This window comes from Rhagoletis pomonella, unplaced genomic scaffold (assembly GCF_013731165.1).
Source record: "Rhagoletis pomonella isolate Grant_MI unplaced genomic scaffold, Rhpom_1.0 Rhpom_scaffold_00002, whole genome shotgun sequence".
In the NCBI taxonomy this organism is placed as follows: Eukaryota; Metazoa; Arthropoda; class Insecta; order Diptera; family Tephritidae; genus Rhagoletis; species Rhagoletis pomonella.
Window position 1 is genome coordinate 15,688,814 of NW_023458556.1, and position 18,922 is coordinate 15,707,735.

Sequence of the window (18,922 nt, forward strand, 5' to 3'; positions counted from 1 at the left end):
TAAATGTGAGTATGCGCATACGCGTACATATATGGGAAAGCGGGAAAAATTTAAATAAAAATTTTAGTTGCTCCGCTTTTGCTGTATAGTTTTAAGTTTTTTGTAGTTTTTGACGCTGCAAAAGAAAATGGAAAAAAACAAAAGTATTTAGTGAACATGAAAAGCACGTGTAATCGATTTAATTAATTACTATTTAAATAAGATTGGTCTACTATGTACTATAGTATGTATGTACATATATTTATAGCAGTTGAACAACAAGCTTCGTTATCGGTATATGCATTTGTTTATCGTTACCAGTATCGAAATATCAACAAATTTACTGGAATCGAAGTTTTTGTATTTTAGCCCTATTTTTTGTATTTAAGACCTTATTATCGATTTTGTTTCCAAAGCACATATTCATCGATGCACATATTTAAATATATCGATATTTTCCAATATCTTTATCTGGCTGTTTAGCGCTATCAGTATCGGCATATAGATAAATTTAAAGGAACCACATTTTATTTAGTTGTATGTAGGCCATGTTAGGGTTATCGTTATCGATATTGTTGTCAAATTAAATAACGAAATTTTCGCTTTTGCGACTTTTATCAATATTTATCGATATTAATTGTTATCGTTATTGGTATCAATATCAAATGTAATTTGGCATCATTGAGCTTCCAAATTCCCATGCCAAAAATTCCATGCATAATCACATCCAGTGTTGCCGTGTTGAGAATTTTCAGAAAGTCGCAAAAAAAGAGTCATTGACTAAGAAAAGGGTCACCATATTATTTTTACCCTTCTTTACTAGTAAAAGAATAAATTTGTTGAATTTAAAAAGAAAATAGCGGGACAAGATTTGCACAAAACAGGGTTGCAAACATACACATAAATCTAGTTGCTACAAGGAGAAAAGTTGCATTTCCTTTAAAAAATTTTAAGTGACGCATTTTTTTGAACTTACAGGAGGAAATATATATTTTCATAGCATAGTTCTGTTAACATTTCCTAAAAAATCTCTGAAAAGGGGCAAAAGTCGCACATACTTATTTAATTTTGAAAAAGGGTCAAAAAATCTAAATTTTCAAAAAGTCGGGTCAAAGGGTATTGGCTCTTAAAAAGTGCCAAATCGCGCCATTAGTAGCACAACGGCAACACTGATCACATTCATCCGCTCAGCGCTGTTTAAAAGTTTTCGGTTTCGGTTTTCTTCTGCCGATTTTGCCGATTCGCTAAACAATTATGTCAGCATTTTAAACTAAAAACCAATCGACCGCCAAGCTTAACTCAAATGCCGACTGCAGACTGTCTGATTAACATCAAATTAGCAACATACACTACATATGTAAGTATGCTGGCATGTACACTGTATATTTGTAAAATATTTATAATTGTGTTAACAGCATGCAACAGTAACTGTTGTTGACAAATAAATGTAATAAATGTTATGGTATATTCGAACAAAAAAACGATTAAACTAATGTTTATACTTCTGTGCACACATACACATATGTATGTCAGTATGCATCTGTCAGTAAGCATCTGTCAGTATGCACGTATGAAAATACAAGTTTACTGCATCAAGTCACATAAATATCCTCTAGATTAGATATCCAGCAGCGTAAGAGCATGCACATTTCTTTTCCTCTTAGACAATCGCATGCATATATAGTACTTACATACATACATACCCACATATGTATGCCATATGTTTGTTATATATCCAGATACAATATGTGTGTAATAAAAGCTGAAGTTCATTCGCTTCTTCGTCTGTCATGGCCGTCTTGTCTTGTCTTCTTTTGTTTTTGTGCCCCACCACCTGCTATCGCTTTTTTTGTTCACTATAATCTGTACGTTAGTTAGTTTCGATTACGAATTCGGTTTCATTCACCGGCCGGAAGTATTCGATTATGCTTCATTTGTGGCCAGAGCGTGTGGCATTGTTATGTGAGCATGGCATAGCATAGACAGACACGCGCCAGACAAATTGTGTTATCTACAAACGCTGTTTTTTATTTTTATTTTATTCGTTTTTATAACATACAAATGAACACTTATACTACATATATGCATGCTTATGTACGTCCGTATGTGTGAACATTTGTGTGTGCCATTTTTTATATGTCAGTACATATCTATTTAGTTGTGTGCATGCATACACACTGACCTGCTTAGAATAACACAATTCGTGTCGGATTGTGCTGCATTTATTTGTTTACTCGCTGTGGTGAGGTGTAATGTGTGTCAGTAAGTGTTTATTATTTATTTCAATAAGATAATGCATGCGTGCTCATAACTACTCTAGAGATGTTAAGGTTGTATCGATCTCGAAAATTCGGGATGCACTTTTCTATTGACATTTTCTTTGGAAATCCTGGCCTGTTTTTTCTCCGTAACTTATATTTGGGTAACAGTGGCGTCAGGCGGTCATTCAATGCATTTCTTCAAAAACGAAAAGCAGCAGTCTCGTTGGTCCAATAATAGACGATAAATGTTCACTGGTGTATTTTATTGCATCTTTTATGCCTACATATGTATGGCAGTGTATGTTACGAATATCCAAAGAAGAAGGAAAAGAGTTAATACCTTCATTCAAAATATTTGTCTCAATTCAGTGCCATTCGTTACTAGACGAGTTTGAAATATCTCAAAAATAGCTGTATTCATTTTAAATTTTTTTCACAATAAATACCTAAAAGCGAACTTAAGATACCGCAAAAAAATTATTAAAAAGTTTTAGATGAAACTGCACAGAATATTCATAATTTTTGCACAAAGTTTGAAAATTGGGTGTATATGGTTTAAAAAAATAAACATTAAACAAAAGAAAAGAAAAAAGCCAATACTTGATAAAATGTCGCGTCCCTATATTTTTCCACCACTATACATGTGGATATTTAATTTTTATCTCAATAACAAAACGTTTAATTTTTATATTATGGATTTGTCATATTTTTTTAATATTTATATACTTTGGCATAAAGAAATGGAACCACTGAACCGAACCGCACCGATTTTTGGAGTGGTTTGCAATGTTAAGTGAAATCGCCAGACTTCATCTGTATGCGTATCCTCACTCCGGAATAGCACGTCTTCTGTTCGAATCTGGCATCTAGGCGGAATTTGTATGATGCCCTGGTTCTCTTGTTTTGCCTCTGTTTTATTAGTAGCGCATTTGATTTCGATGTTTTGTGCCGTTGGCATTGAAAATAGCCAAGAATTTCCAGATACGAGTTGTTCCCACGTAGGGACTAGAGGTTCAATCTGTAATTGGCAACTCGCTGGTAGCTTACTTTATCTAAAGAAGAGGCTGAGTTCACATTGGCTTCCTTCTTTGATTGTCATAATAGACTCATTTTGAGGACATACCCATAACATGTCCAAACGTTTACAGTTCATGTGAAAAAATGTTGGTAAACAGGATATGTATAATACTGGAACACTTCGAATTTCAGTCTCTGCAGAGTCGGTATCATCACATTGCAAAGAATGAATTCCTTTGTAGATCGAGGAGACATTGATGCAATCTTCAGCAATTCTACGTGATTGTGGTGGCTGCGCAGTTGCAATTCTTCAGGTAAATGTAGGAAAAATTCTCTCCAAATGTTCTGTTAATGCTGTTAAGTTCCAGCATAGATGACTTTTTTCACGCAGTAAATGGTACAGTAATAATTTTAGTGAAATTCTTTGCTCTTGCAATATTTCTTTGTAGTCCACAGGGCTTTTTGCTTGCGATTGCATGCAGGGCAGTTTACAAAAACATCCACATAGCCTACCATGTCAAGGCCTTGACTAATGAAGACGAGTTCATCTAGGACGAAATTTCGTAATAGAGGAAATAGTAAGTAAAGCGAATCCCGAAACTAAAAAGGTAATCCCGATATTGCCACACATACACATGTACATAGCGCAATGCGATATCGGAGCAACGTTCTAATTGACACTAATTCAATTATATACCAAGGTCATAAAAAGGCTATTAACTACATACACTTAATTCTCTAACATGAGATCTTCAATGTCAAAATCTTTAGTGCGGCTAACCTTAGCCGTTAAGATGCTGAGCAAATATTTGTTAATGGGTTGTTGTTGCTAGTGGCAATTTTCGCATTTTTATTTTAAACTAAATTTTTTTATATATCATCGTTTGCACTCTTTTAGGAAATTGTTTGTCATTGAAAAAGGTAAATAAATAATGAATAACGGAATAAAATGAATAATGAATAATAATGAAATACGTGCACTAAAATTAAACACACACACAGTAACTCAAGCAATCGATCACAATGGGATTTATTTTTAACCTGCAAGAATGTTTTTCATGTATTTTCACCCCAAAAACTATAGTTTCTTTCGTAAAAAACTTGTAGTTCAAAGTTTTAAATTTAAAAAAAATAAATAAATAGAAGAATTAAACAAAACATTTTTGGGTAGCCTATGAAATTTAGGAATTATAAAGTTCAAGATTAGAGTGGCAAACATTCATATTAATTTTAACATTTTTTTTTATAACGGGTTTTTTGTAATTTTCCCCTCTAACAAATGCAATTTTTCTTCTCCATAAGATATTTATGCCTATATGAAAAAACTGCACAAAGGCGTATGTAAAAAGAAAACATTAAGTTCGATGCGAATTTTCCCTGTTTTGAACTTGTACTTTATTACCTCAGAATTTCATGGGCTTTAAAACTGCACACGCAAAAATTTTCTAACAACTCGGATAAAAATTTAAAAATTTTGATGAAAGTATTTGATATATTTTTTCGTACACTTTATTTTACTTTAAACCTGCATACTCAAAGATTCAGTTTAAAAATTTTTATAAAATTTGTTGGCATTTTTTTAATCTTTTATGAAATATAAAACTTTTTTTGTAGGATTTCAGTTACAAAATCAATTTCACTTTTCTAAAAATTTAAAAAGTCATTATTTTTGGTTATTGGCCTTTAAATTTTAAATCATGAAAACTTTTTCAAAAATTAATAAAAAAAAACTCTATTTGCTGGGCCAAGAGCTTAATAAAGAAAATTTTTCATGACTCAAAACTTAAGTATATTTAAAAAAAAAAAACAATTCAAATTGTGAACGCTCACTTGAGTCACTGTCTGTGAATATCTGTATAGCATTGTTTAAGATGTGAATAACTTTCTGCATTTTTGTGTTTTTTTAGTGAATGTATTTGCAATTGATAAACGTCATTGAGACAAAAAAGATGAGCAAGCATTCAAAAACAATTCATCGGCAATCAAGATATTAAAAAAAAAACAACATAGCAATTAATAAAATTGGTGCTGACAACTTTTTAAGTTCGTTGCTTAAGTCTTTTGTTTGTCAATTGAAATATTCATCATTTTTTTGTGTATTTGTATTTCAGTTTCTTTACTTAATGGTCCGTTGATCAAAACACAGCAGCACACACATTTTTAACCTCAAAGCTTTGAGGTCAACCGAAGCATATCAGCATATGTACCTGTATGTTGACTTACAACAACAAATGTTAAAATAATCACGCTTGGCGCATTAAGCGTCGCAACACCTTGACTGCAGCTGTTGGTATGTATTACATTTAAATACATACATATACGAGTACGAACTTATCGACGTCATTGAGCTACGACCATCTTCCACTTAGCCCTACAACATTCATACATTCATACCTACACAAAGCCACACTTAACTTGTAAAATTTTCAGCACTGCTGGCATTGTAACCCTTCACGAACGAACGATTTCTACTGCCGCCATCAGCCATCAGACAGCTGTCTACAAAATAAATGCGAATTTCGCGCCAACAGCTGAATTGGTGCCGCCGCTGCTGCTATTTCTTTTGGCTTTTGCCACAGCTTTCGACTGTTTACTGTAACTCCTTTTCATCGCAGTGGAGTAGGTCAGTGAGCGTTAATTGCAGGTTTTACCAGCTGTGCTGAGTTAATATCGAAATATTTCTCGCACAGGGAAGCAAAGCAATCAAGCTTAAAAAGCTATCAAAATGATTGTAGACATGAAATGGGGTTTCTACCTCGCAGCCAGATTATTCTGATTGTTCTGCTATAATTTTGCTTTCGCTTGTGGCAAAAAAAATTGCAATTTAGCTATCTTTTCTGATTAAATTTTAAGAGAGGGAAAATTTGTGGCTTTAGATAGCTTGCTGCAATTTTCTTACAACTCATTTTTTCTTTAACCAACTTAGCCTGTTGATAGTCAGCCAAATATAGCTTATTACTAACTCTTCCAATATTACTTAATTGGTAAACGATCAATCTCGCGCTGACAAATATGTGAGTGTAGTTAAAGTGTGTACGTATGTAGTAGATAAGTAGATAAGTGAATGCAATGCAATGCAATTGAATGACAGCTTTCCATTTATGACAACAAATATTTATTAGTGGCGAGCTGAAAATGTGCCAATAGCGAGCTAGAAATACAGCTGGAAATGTGAAATTTTGACAAGCTTGCTAATGGATGATGCTTGTTAGTAGGGGAAAACGCCCTCATAGGTATTTTTGTCAAATAATTTCCGTAAATTAATTTCTTGCGAAGACAATGAAAGTAAAATTGAATTCTCATGTTATTTTGATAAAGCCTTTCACTTTCATTATTCTTAAGAAATCCTAATGCATTCGTGCATTTATAAACGCATCAATCAATGCCAAGCATGTATATACATATGTACATAATTGTTGTATGTGGATTTATGTAGAACAGTCGCTATCTAAGCAATGGATCTTTACTTTTTACTTTAAGCTACTTAGACACGGTGTAGACAAGAAAAAGTTCGATGAAGTGATTATCTTTAACGTTTGTTTAGAAAATCCAAAAAAGGCGCACGTTTTTAATAAGTTTGCAGTTTTTAAATTTCAAGGAAAATCGGTAGGATTGTAGGCGATTAAACGTAGTTTACTGACATAAGAAATTCTGCCACCAATGCAACGAAAAATTTCTCATGCAATGCAATGAACCCTTAAGATCGTTTAAAAGTCTGTGTTTTGCTCAGTGTTGTCACCGGAAATTCTCCAGAACCGTATTCATTTTGAGGATTAGCTGCAGCATTAAATCCGGATTAACTCTAGTTAATTCCCGAGATAATTCCGAGTTATCAGAGCAGCTAGCAATAGCAGACGGACTAATCTGCATACCTGCGCTATATCCCACTCACTCTCCATCTCTCCTCGATAAAGGAAGATCGCGATGCTTACTAAGGCGCTCAAGGCCAAAGGCTAAGCTTCTCAGAGAAATAGTAACGGAACACTAGGCCATTGACCACATGTTCACCAGGTTTTATACCCGCATAACGATTTCTGCAGAAGCTGTAGATATAAAAGAGGCAAAGAATCCGTCAAACACTTCCATTGTAAATACTCCGTACTCCGGAGCAAGCGCCTCAAATTCTTGGTGAACCATTTCGTCGAGAGATTCCACAGTTTATGGAAAACTGGAAAACTCCATTTGAGGGTCTACTATAATTCGCTAGGAAATCAAGACGGTTTAAAAATATGTAGGAATAGACATGAGAAACCCTCTTCTGGGCAATATCATGGGCCTCTGTGGCCCTCGAGTGAAATTTTATCGGAGCTGCACACCCAACCTAACTAAGCTTAATACAAACTTAAAAAAAACTATACCTCAATGATTTCTGTGAGTATAGCCCTAGCAAAAGTCCAGTGTCCATTTTTTCGCACATTTTTTGTATTCAAAAATGTGAACGTAATAAGTTTTGTCAAAAATGGAAAACACCATACTTGATAAATCGCAAATATTATTTTCTGTCATTAAACACGAGATTGCTGCAACAACAACAGCGTGACCTCACGCTTTTGATAGTTAAAAAAGAAGGGCTCTTTTATTCCAGAGTTTCTAAAATATTTAACTATTTCAAATAAAATTCAGTTTAAAGTTTTCAGCCAAATTTTTTCTGCTCCAATAAATTTGCATTCTTTGAACGCCCAAACAAGATTTTACTTTCAAATATAAAATAGCACGAATTCTCGAAATCATTAGCAACAGCCGAACAGGAAGTGAATATTTTTCAGTAGCAGCTCCAAAAGTGAAAACTTCCATTCGCCAACCATCGCCTTGGGCAAAAATGCGTTTTCCGTTCACATACATTTTAAAGTTATAAAAACGGGTGATGACATGTCATTAGTGATGGGTTCTTTAAGTTGAATATAAAATAACAATAAACGCACACACACACACACAAACGCAAGCGGAGAAAGTACGAGTTAAGGCGCGATGCTTAGAAAGTGTGTGGATTATTGCCAAAAAAAAACAAAGTTATAAAAAACTCAAGTAGCAGCAACAACAACAATGTGTACAATAAGCAAAGAAATTTGTAGTAAAAGTAAGAAAAACAAAAAAGTCATTTCTAAGTCAAAGTTTGAATTTTTGAAGTTAAAGAGCATAAAACCACCAAAGCGAAGTGACGCTTTTGGCAGCTGCTGTTGGCGTTAATAATTGTTTTTAGCTTTGCTTAGGCTTTGCTGACTTCGTCTTTTCATTCATTCATGTACATACTGGCATTACATTTTTTTTAGTGTTTTATTTATTTTCTTATTTCATGCTGACCAAAGCCGTGATGGTCATCTTTGCCGCAAATTAACCCAAATACTCGTTAATGCTTTACATTTCAGCGCTTCACTTCAAAGTAGTATGTATGTATGTATGTAAGTGTTTGTGTTCACCAGTGCGCTGATGAATCTGAAATGTGGAAGCGGTAATGTGCTACTTTTTCATAAAAGAACGCGCGTACACTCCGCTAATGCGAATAATCGGATGTAAATGTATCTGAATTAAGCAGAATATCCGCTTCACTCCACACACACTTCCCAACAAAATACAATTCAAGCGCTTGGTCAGAAAAATAGGTTTTCTAACAAAAGCAATTCTGCAAAAAACAAACAAACTTATTAGATACTACTAAAATCTAACGAATCTAAAACAAAAGCACATACAAAGTAGAGCAAAGTTGTGTAGAATTTCATAAGATGCTTATGTAAAACCAATAAGAAGCGAAACACAGGAAAATACTGAGATACATACGAGTAGTATGTTGAGAAATTTAAGAAAAATTGCCGCATTACTGATATTTCAACAGTTCGTCCGCTTGCCGACTCACGCCAACTATCGTTTTGTTGTCATTATTTTCGCAATGCCGGACAATAACAATAGCGGTTTCGTATTAAAAAAAAAAAACAAAAAACTACGAATATGAAGCGCGGCTATGGCGTATAAATGCAAAAACAAAAGACTTAAGCAACGAACTTTGTTTGCTTTTTTAGTGTATGTGTGTTATATTTGCTGCGTCAAATATGGGCCCGTGGCTTGTTACTTTTTTTGAATTTTTATTAAATTGTATGTATGTATTTCACTGCATCGATTTATTATTTTGGTATTGCCTGAAGTACAGCTTGCATGCCTAGAATATTTAATCGGCGCAGATAGTGTTTTTTCGCAAAAAATAAAGCCACTTGAAATTGTTGTGTGTATGTAGGTGTGTATGTGCAAATATATACCAGCAAATGCGAATAAAGGCAGCATATAGCGTGATTTGGTGAATTTGGAGCGCATTGACCGTCAGCACAAATTTTTGAAGCATGGAATAGATAAACTACTAGGGTGAAATCTTAATTTTTAGGATATCGAATAATCCGGTTTTTTACTATCGGATAATTTAACTAGGAACTAGGAAGTAATAAATTTTTAACACACCCAGCCTTTCCGTGTAACTACTATAAATGTGGTGATCTGCCAGCAGACCTATGTATTGGAAAATATCTTCTATGTTTTCGCCATACATTTTATCGCATTGCAGGTGTCTAGACGTTACGCTCTTTTATCTTCTTCTGATAATATGATTATTGTTCTTTAAGCTTGCAGGTGGGTTTACCCAACATCTTCCAAGACGGTGAAATTGGAAGGTAAGCCCCTTTCCTTGCAAAGCTCGCCTACCATCTCAAAGCCAAATATATTGCTATGTCCTGAGAGTACTACAAGTAAAGTGCTCTGGAGTAATCTAGTACAATTTTCGAATTAATTGTGACTATTTAATAAGGATTGTGAGCGATTTTCTTGGCCGCAGATAGTCAACAGCTTCCTGTATAGCCACAGTCTAGTAGGCGGAACGACTTTTATAGTCCCGGTTGTTCCGAGTATACGACCCCGCTGACCTTGTTAAATTTAGATCCATCATTGTGAAACCGAATGGGAGTTAACATACCCCGAAAGGTGCGCAGGCTACTGTAAGCAGAGAGTTATTACTACTGCTTTTGAGTAACTTTGAAAAACAGTATTTTCCAAGTCAAACAGAGGGTGTTCGAAATACGAATGCAACCTAAAATTACAGCATTTCAACCTTCGAACTTATGAAACCACATGCTAATATACTATTTGAAAAGAAAAATTTATGAATGGTAATAAGGATATCTACTTCCCCTACCCATTTTTCTCCAAAACTCAAGTACCAGAGACCCAGAATAATAATTATTTCATGATGCAGTTTTAAACAAAGTCACCCAAATTTTCATTTCAATTTCCAGTATTACACAAGTTTTTCGATAATAATTATGTGTGAGAAAAATTTTTTTATTTATCGATAACTATTATTTTAAGATTGTCATAATAATTATCATTTAGATAAATATTTTTAAGTCTTCAAAGACTTTTATTTTGTGACTTTATTATAAACTTTATTATAACAAGTCCCGAGCTGGTCTCCAACTAATCACGAAATGGTCCTGAACAAGCCCCGTCTTTTAAGATTTAAAATGTTTTCGCACTCATAATTGTTATGAAATGACTTTTATAATATAAGTCCCAAAATAAATAAAAGTCTTTGAAAACTTAAAAATATTTATCTCTCTGACAATTATTATGCAAGGTCTTTTACATATAATACAAGTTATAGAATAATAATTATAGATCCCTTGAAAAATTTGTATCTTAACATAACAAGCATTGATTGACTTTTATTCTTTTCTCTTATAATAGTTATGTCTCTGTCTAGTACATATATCATTTTAACTAATTTTCTATATTCTAGCTAAATTTTGCAGTATTTTCTTTATTTAGCTTTTTAGCTATATTTCTCATGTCTCATAACTAAATCTCTCACACGAATTATTTTCAGATTGCGCAGTTGCATTCTTTCGTCATAGAATACGTCAGCTCATTAAAAGAGACGCATTCCGCACTACATAAGTACATAAGGCTGATACAATGTGCCCACATTCTCATTATCGTGGTATTTAATTTTTCTACCACGCCAATAACGGTTTCAGCAGCTGACACAAAGCGTAGCAAAAAGTTAGCTAAAAAAGATAAGAAATGTTTTCAAGCATTGCCAATTTGCGTGTTGATGCTTGGAAATCTGTGTAAGTAGTTCCCATTGTTGGCTACACAAAAACTGTATAAGTAGGTGCACATGTATGCAAGTATGTATGTATATACACTTCTTCTGTTGCCTTTTAGTTATTTCTATTATACCGTTACACTTGACTGCAAAAGCGTAAATTATTTCCTTCACAACGGAAAGTGTAGACAAGTTGAATGTTTTTATTTTATTTTTTAGATTGTAATTTTCGGAAATTTATACACCTCCTCTTGTTGGAAAACTACTAGCCGCTCGCAGACATTGCGTGGGTAAGTCCATATCTTTTTTAGTGCATTAAACACGTTTGCTTTGTGTGTTAAATTTATAGGTAGCTACACATGTGAGTATAAACTGCACGTACCCTGCAGAGAAAGCCAGAGGCTAAGAAATTATTTGATTTTTCAGAAATATTTTGAGTATGATAATCGAATTTTAGTGCAATGAAATGCTAGTTTGAATTTGTGTTGTGTTAGCCTATGCGGATGGCGTTGCATTTTAAGTGAGGAATACATAACTGGACGCCCTTTATGATCTGCTCTAGATTAACTTAAACCTGGTGACTAAGGGGTCACGGACAGTGGACTCGTTGTAAATCCTGCCGAGATGGAACTTGTCTGCCCCACTCCCACGCCATTCTGTGCTCCCCACCGCTAGAGCAGGCACCTTGTCGTTGGTGCGGTGGCTTAACTGAAACGCCAACCAGTTCTTCCTTGCCCTGGATGCACTTGCAGCGTCTGTGCTACCTTCACTCCAAATTAGGACTGCTGGCGAACTGACCAAGAACTGTCACCTTCTAAAACAGAGTGTAACGGTTCTGCTGAGCTTGCCTCATCTAGCAGGCTGTCGTACGAACAAGATTAAGAACAACAACAACAAAAAGCAGCGACAACAATAGGAACAAAGTACATCAACAACAACAGTAAAAGCAGCTACACGAACATATAATTGAGGAATATATGTATTTAAGCAGCAACAGTTACATCATCTACAGCAGTACCGACCGGCAACAGCCACGTACAGCAGCATCATGCTGAACAACGCAGAGGGGTCCAGGCGTACGGCCTTCTTAGATCGTCTTACCGAAGAGGAGGCGGATCTATTTATTGAGCACGGCAGAGATGATACCGTCAGTCGCTCCCCGCTCAAATAGCTAGCCAACTTAATGGGTACAAGACTGCATACTCAAAAAAAAATTCTAAAAAAATTAAAAAAAAAACTTTTAAATTTTTAATGTACTTATTTTACTCAACTTCGGTGTAAAAAAATTCATAATTCAAATTATTGCAGAGTGCACCGCATAATAATATACTTAAATATTGCGCAATACTCATAGCTACCATTGTGACTTTTTTAAATTTTTTTTTGAGATGGCATATTTTCAAAAACTAATTTTTTGATCAAAAAATTTTTATGTGAAATATTTTTCAAGAAAAAATTGTTTAAATTAGGGCTGTGCGATTATTCGATTACTCGAGCAAGTTGGTTAATCAATTATTCGGTTAATCAATTACTCGAGTAATCAAGATTTTGATTACTCATAACGATGATTAATCGAGTTACTTAAAATATGATTACTCAAAAAAATAAGTTTGGTCGTTAAAAGAGTTTACTTTGGAAAATGCTTATTTTCTTTTTTACATTCTGTATATGAAAAAATTTTTCGTTTTAATTTTTGAAAACAGAAACGTTGTTTTCAAAGTATCAAGGAACTTTAACTACTTTATACTAGGGCTGTGCGATTATTCGATTACTCGAGCAAGTTGGTTAATCAATTATTCGGTTAATCAATTACTCGAGTAATCAAGATTTTGATTACTCAAAACGATGATTAATCGAGTTAATTGAAATATGATTACTCAAAAAAAATAATTTTGCTCGTTAAAAAAGTTTGCTTTGGAAAGTTTTTTACATTCTGTATATGAAAAAAATTTTTCGTTTCAATTTTTGAAAACAGAAACGATGATTTCAGAGTATCAAGGAACTTCAACTACTTTATATGTAAAGAGTTGAAATGTTGATTACTCATTTTACTCGAAATGTTGATTAATCATAAAGCAAATTACTCAAATATTTTTGTTTTTGGTTAATCAAAAATCTTGATTACTCGAGTAACTGAACTTTTGAGTAATCATAATTTCCAATTAATCGAATAATTGAGTTATTTACTTTATGATTAATTAAAATTTTGAGTAATCAACACACACACACAGCCCTACTTTATACATATGTAAAGAGTTGAAATGTTGATTACTCATTTTACTCGAAATGTTGATTAATCATAAAGCAAATTACTCAAATATTTTTGTTTTTGGTTAATCAAAAATCTTGATTACTCGAGCAACTGAACTTTTGAGTAATCATAATTTCCAATTAATCGAATAATTGAGTTATTTACTTTATGATTAATTAAAATTTTGAGTAATCAATTAATCGCACAGCCCTAGTTTAAATATTTCTTTTCATAGAGAATTTCGATGTGTGGATGTGTGATTTTTTTTTTTTAATTTTTTCCTCGCCCCGTTCTTGAGTTATTTGGAAAACTACTAAATCGATTTGTTTTTGTTTTTGTGCTGTTGAATTTGTAAAAATGTATTAATAAAGCTCAAATCTCATTTTTCATTTTCATATTTTGCTTTTCCTCAGTGAAAGTATGTTAACAAATTTTTTTTGCCGCAGTTTTTATGGGGATATTACACTGTGTAACGTGGCTTGTTTAATACATTTGTTTATTTTTCTTTATTGTCTATTTACAACTTACGCATATTTTATTTTTTTCTTCATTCCATTTAATATTTTATGCAATTGTCTTTTGTTTTATAATTACTTACTTATGCATTCTGATGAGCTTAAGCATCAATCCACGTACACACTTATGTATGCATGCTGCCGCTTTTATATGCATGTAAATATGTATACGAATATGCATGGATATGCAAGCGTGTGATAACTTTATGCACATTCACGATGACCAGGCACATTTCTGCGTGGCATATTACATGAATTCCAAGCCATGCTAAAACACTCTGCTTGCACTCACACTCTAGTCACTCTACATGCATATTCTTTCACCTACTTACTTACTTACTTACTTACTTACTGCGCTCGACTATCTTCCTAATTTTCCTCTAATTACACGCTAACACCACCGATAAATATGTACATATGTACATGCGCGGAAATGGCATGCGTGGAAAAACTTATATGCGATGTAGTTACGCATAATAAATGCGCTAAATTTGTTTCGTTGCAACAATTTTTTTTTTCTATTTTTTAACAAAACCAAAATGATTTCCTACATCGAGACGGAAATGTTTGAGGCAACATGCAATGGTGTGCATGTAGTATACTATGTGTATATAGAGTTCAATGTGTCATGCAATTAATACTAGCAAGAGTATAATCAATAAGCTGTGAAGCTACTTTAAACGAATTTTCTTTCAACTAATGTTCCAGCATATCGAATAACATCAATATACTCGCGAAGCTGGGGGTCATTTTAACAAAACTGCGTTTTTAGTTTTTCTATCTGACGTCAGGGTTTTTTTAAAGGACTTTGAAATTTCAACTATATGATTTATGTAAAAAATTATTTTAAAAATGTTGTGCAATATGGTTAACAAATGAAAGAGAAAATTCCGTAGCAATGGCATAAGGACGAATGGGTATTGAAAATGTCCTTTTAAAATTTTATCCTTGAATATTTTTGTTATTTTATGGCCTTATAACAATTATATTCAAAAATTTTTATTGAGCTTGAGGCCGGTTAAATGAAATAAAAATTCTTGAATATTTTTTTTTTTTTTTTAAATATACGTGAAGATCCAAAATATTTACATGACCACATCTTCGAATGTCGTGTTTCTAACGTCCTTAGTTTAGAATAAACAAATTAATTTGATACAATATTTTTTTTTATTTCTATAAAACTTTATTTTTTTAATTCTACGAAATTTTTTATTTTATTTGCTACTCCTATTGTTATTCTATAAAACACTGAATTTTTTAAATAATTTTTGGAAATAACCATATCTATGAAATTTCAAAGTCCTTTAAAAAAAATTTTTATGTATGTACGTCAGAAAGAAAAACTAAAAACACGCTTTTAGTTATTATATTTTAACCCTAATCTCATGAGTATACTGACTGTTTCGTTTGTTCTGAATATTTTTTTGTTTTTTTTTTGCACATTATAATCTAAATTGAAAGGCGATAAATACATTTTTGCTCCACACCTGCTGTGCTAATTTATGTAAATATTTTTTCTTGGCATTTATCACTCTTTATCTGCTTTCATTATTACCATGCAAGTGCTTGAGAAATTCACTTACTATGTGTCTTCAGCTGGAACTGGAAATTAGGTTGACAGCATACATTTGTTGCATGCATAATGAAAATTCTATGCAATGTGCCTTTTGTACTCATCAAGATTCTGACACTGTTGTCACTGGCTCTACATACATAACAAGTACTTATTTGCGACTAAGAAGAGCGCCTGTCAGTTTTTCCACATTTGATTTAGTTTTAAAAATCTTTGCACGCTTTGCCTACAACTAAACTTAAGACCATAAATGGGTCATTCAAGTTGGTGATTATCTTTTGAGTTACAGAGATAACCAGTTTTATGCTGTACTTTGTGTTAAATACATACATATGTATTTAAAATTGTTTGGGCTGGGTGTGCTATGCACTCGTAAGAGCCCAACAAGCATTTCAGTAAATGTTTTTAAAAATAACTTAAAGTAAGTTTGCTATAATAAGCGTTAAAAAAGCATTTTTAATATTAAGCTTATTAAAAGTTTTTTTCAAATAAACGTTTAATAAGTTTTTAGAGCGAATGTTTATAAATAACTTAAACTTATAAATGAAATGCAAATGCCAACGACATGAAGTAGTAAATATAAATTTTTTCAATCGTAAGTGACGTGTTTATGTTTTTTAAAATGTTTTATTAAAAGAAAAAAATTAAATAAAACCAATGCGGTAAAAAAAATCCAATCCAGGACCCGCTGCGCTAATCGGTGGAGCATTCGAGTCTTCAAATGATGAGTTTTCCTTATCCTTTCCTTTTTCAGAAAAGTTCATCAATGAGAATGGCGGCGATGAAGCGGAATATATAGCTGCATCGATGTCGTTTTTCCAATTTGCCAATAACCGCTTGTAATTGAAAGCACGCAACAAGATATAATAATTAACTTTTTTATGCTTAATTTTTGTGTGTTATCGTGAATTTGTATGCTAAAATGTCTATTCCCTATTTACATTTTCGCGACTGTAGATGAGTCCGCCGAAAATTCGCATTTCTTTTAGTTTCTAGATGTTAAGCAATCTATGTATGAGTTTTTATTGAAATATCTTTAAATAAAGGGTTATAAAAATGTTTATAAAAAGCTTTTTTTTTTAATTTTTAGTAAGTTTATAATCATACGCTTATAAACAAATTTTTGAACCTTTATTATAAGTTTACACTTTTACGCTTATAAAAAGCTTTCTTTTGAACATTTATTAAAAGTTTATATTTCTACGCTTAAAACCAATGTTCCTTTTCGATTATATTACGCTTACTTTCAAACGTGTTATAAACAAAAAATCAACGTTTTGTAAGCTTAATGTTTATAATTGAAAACTTAAAAAAAACTTTCTTTGAGTTTATTTTGCTTGTTGGGAGGTTTCATTTCATTTAAGTCAAGGAATTCAGCATTCTTTCTGACTAATATTTAATACGTGTAAACGTGTTATATCTTCTATTCATATGTACGTATGTAGGTATTTTCATATTGCAACATATAGCATCACTACACTGATGGTTGACCAGGACCTACCGTGCAATTTTCTACCTAAATCAAAGTGGATGCCATATTTAAATAGACACTACTCTACACTTTTTACCTGAGGAAATTTAAACTATTCTCGTTGTTTTTATTTGGCACTGCAACCGTTTGTCGGTTTGGGCCGAGACCAAACATTTTCGCCAATTTATTTTCTCCTTTGCGAAGTTGCGCCAGTTATTCAGACCGAGTGTAGACAGGTTCTTGTGCACTTGGTATTTCTATTGTACTCGTGGGCATCCCTGATTTCGTCGTCCATCAGTAGGTGCCGAATCGAAGAATTATTTGTTTAGGTCTTGTGTATAATAGATCTCTCTATTCAGTCGTCTAAAGGACCTTATATTAAGGTCCTTATATGCAATGTTAAGAAGACTTTCATGTAGATTGGGCAAAGTATAATGAGATCCCAATTTTAGGGTATGTTTTCACTAGACTAAATTCTGCTTAAGAGCTGATATATGCTCTCCACTATCTCTTCGCCACCGGTCTTGAACAGCACAGGAACCTTTTTGTTACAAAGCCGCATCATTGCCATCTTCAACTCGTTTTGGTCGAGTGGACGAACGTGAGCTTTGTCCCTATACGTTACTCCGAGTTCTTCTTCATGAATCGAGCCACGTTTGTCGCCGTTGAACGTTTGTTACCAGATTTCCACATTCATCTTTGCAGCCCGGTCATAATATTATTTATTCCCGCCTTATTTTCTAAAATTATTTTCGAGTTGCATTCCTGCTGCCAGCTATTCACACTCACGCCTTTTTGAACCCCTCTTTTCTACTCCCTCTTTTTTTTACGTTACCTCTCAATTTTCAAGCGTGTCGCCTTTGGATACAGGGTGACTTGGTATACAGACTATTCCGCAGCGGACGAGGTAAACTTTAGCTGCCGTAAACATCGTCAATGTTTTTGACTTCTCTATGGCAGACAGTCGAAGGTTTGCCACAATCGTGGAAAGTCTATATTTCACTACCAATAACTACTACTATAACTAGTATATAGTATATTTATTGAGTAATGTTCCACTCAGACTACATACCGTCCATTGTACTGTTTTTATGCCCCTTTTAATATGTTTTGAATCTGCACGATTTAGGAATAAACCTAAGCAAATTTTTGGGTGTCAAAGAGCTCAGGTGTTCGTGTCTCAACACATCGCGGCCAAGTGCCTAGTACCTATTTCTTGCAAAGACGGGGTAGAAGCAGAAAAAGTGTTCCACCGTCTCATCCTCTTCAAGGCACGATGGGCACATGGAGTTATCATATACGCCAATCACAGTCACACGTTTGTGCCACGTGAAGTCCAACAGTTGATCTGCAGTCGTGTCTGCTCAATGAGAGCAAAAAACTTGGCAGACCTTCTGAGATTTAAGGCAATACCTGCCCACCAGCCTCGATGCCTCCCAGTCATTTCTGAGCGAAGTATTTACCCAGTTTCTGATGGTGGCTTCGATCGCCGAAGGTAAGAGTGCTGTAAATGGTTGCGGAACGAGGAATTTCTGGTCTGAGCCAACTCTGCCTGTTGTCATTGCAGCACTCTCTTGGTGTAGTGATTTTATATAGACGCGCTCAGAGTAAAAGCTCTCTTGGGTCGTCGTTGAGTTGAAAGCAAATTTTTTTGCTGCATACAGGCTCATGAGTATCTTGACTCGAACAAGACGGCGATCCGAGTCAATGTTGGGGATTCGATTGTTTTTGTAATTAAAAAGTTCCACAAGCCTTTTTATTATAAGAAAAAA

General features: G+C 33.7%; 1 protein-coding gene across 1 annotated transcript in view; it reads right to left on the reverse strand.

The window, feature by feature from the left end:
• LOC118733124 overlaps nt 1-18,922 on the reverse strand; it is a 35,369-nt gene that overhangs the window by 15,963 nt on the left and 484 nt on the right. The window lies entirely within an intron of this gene.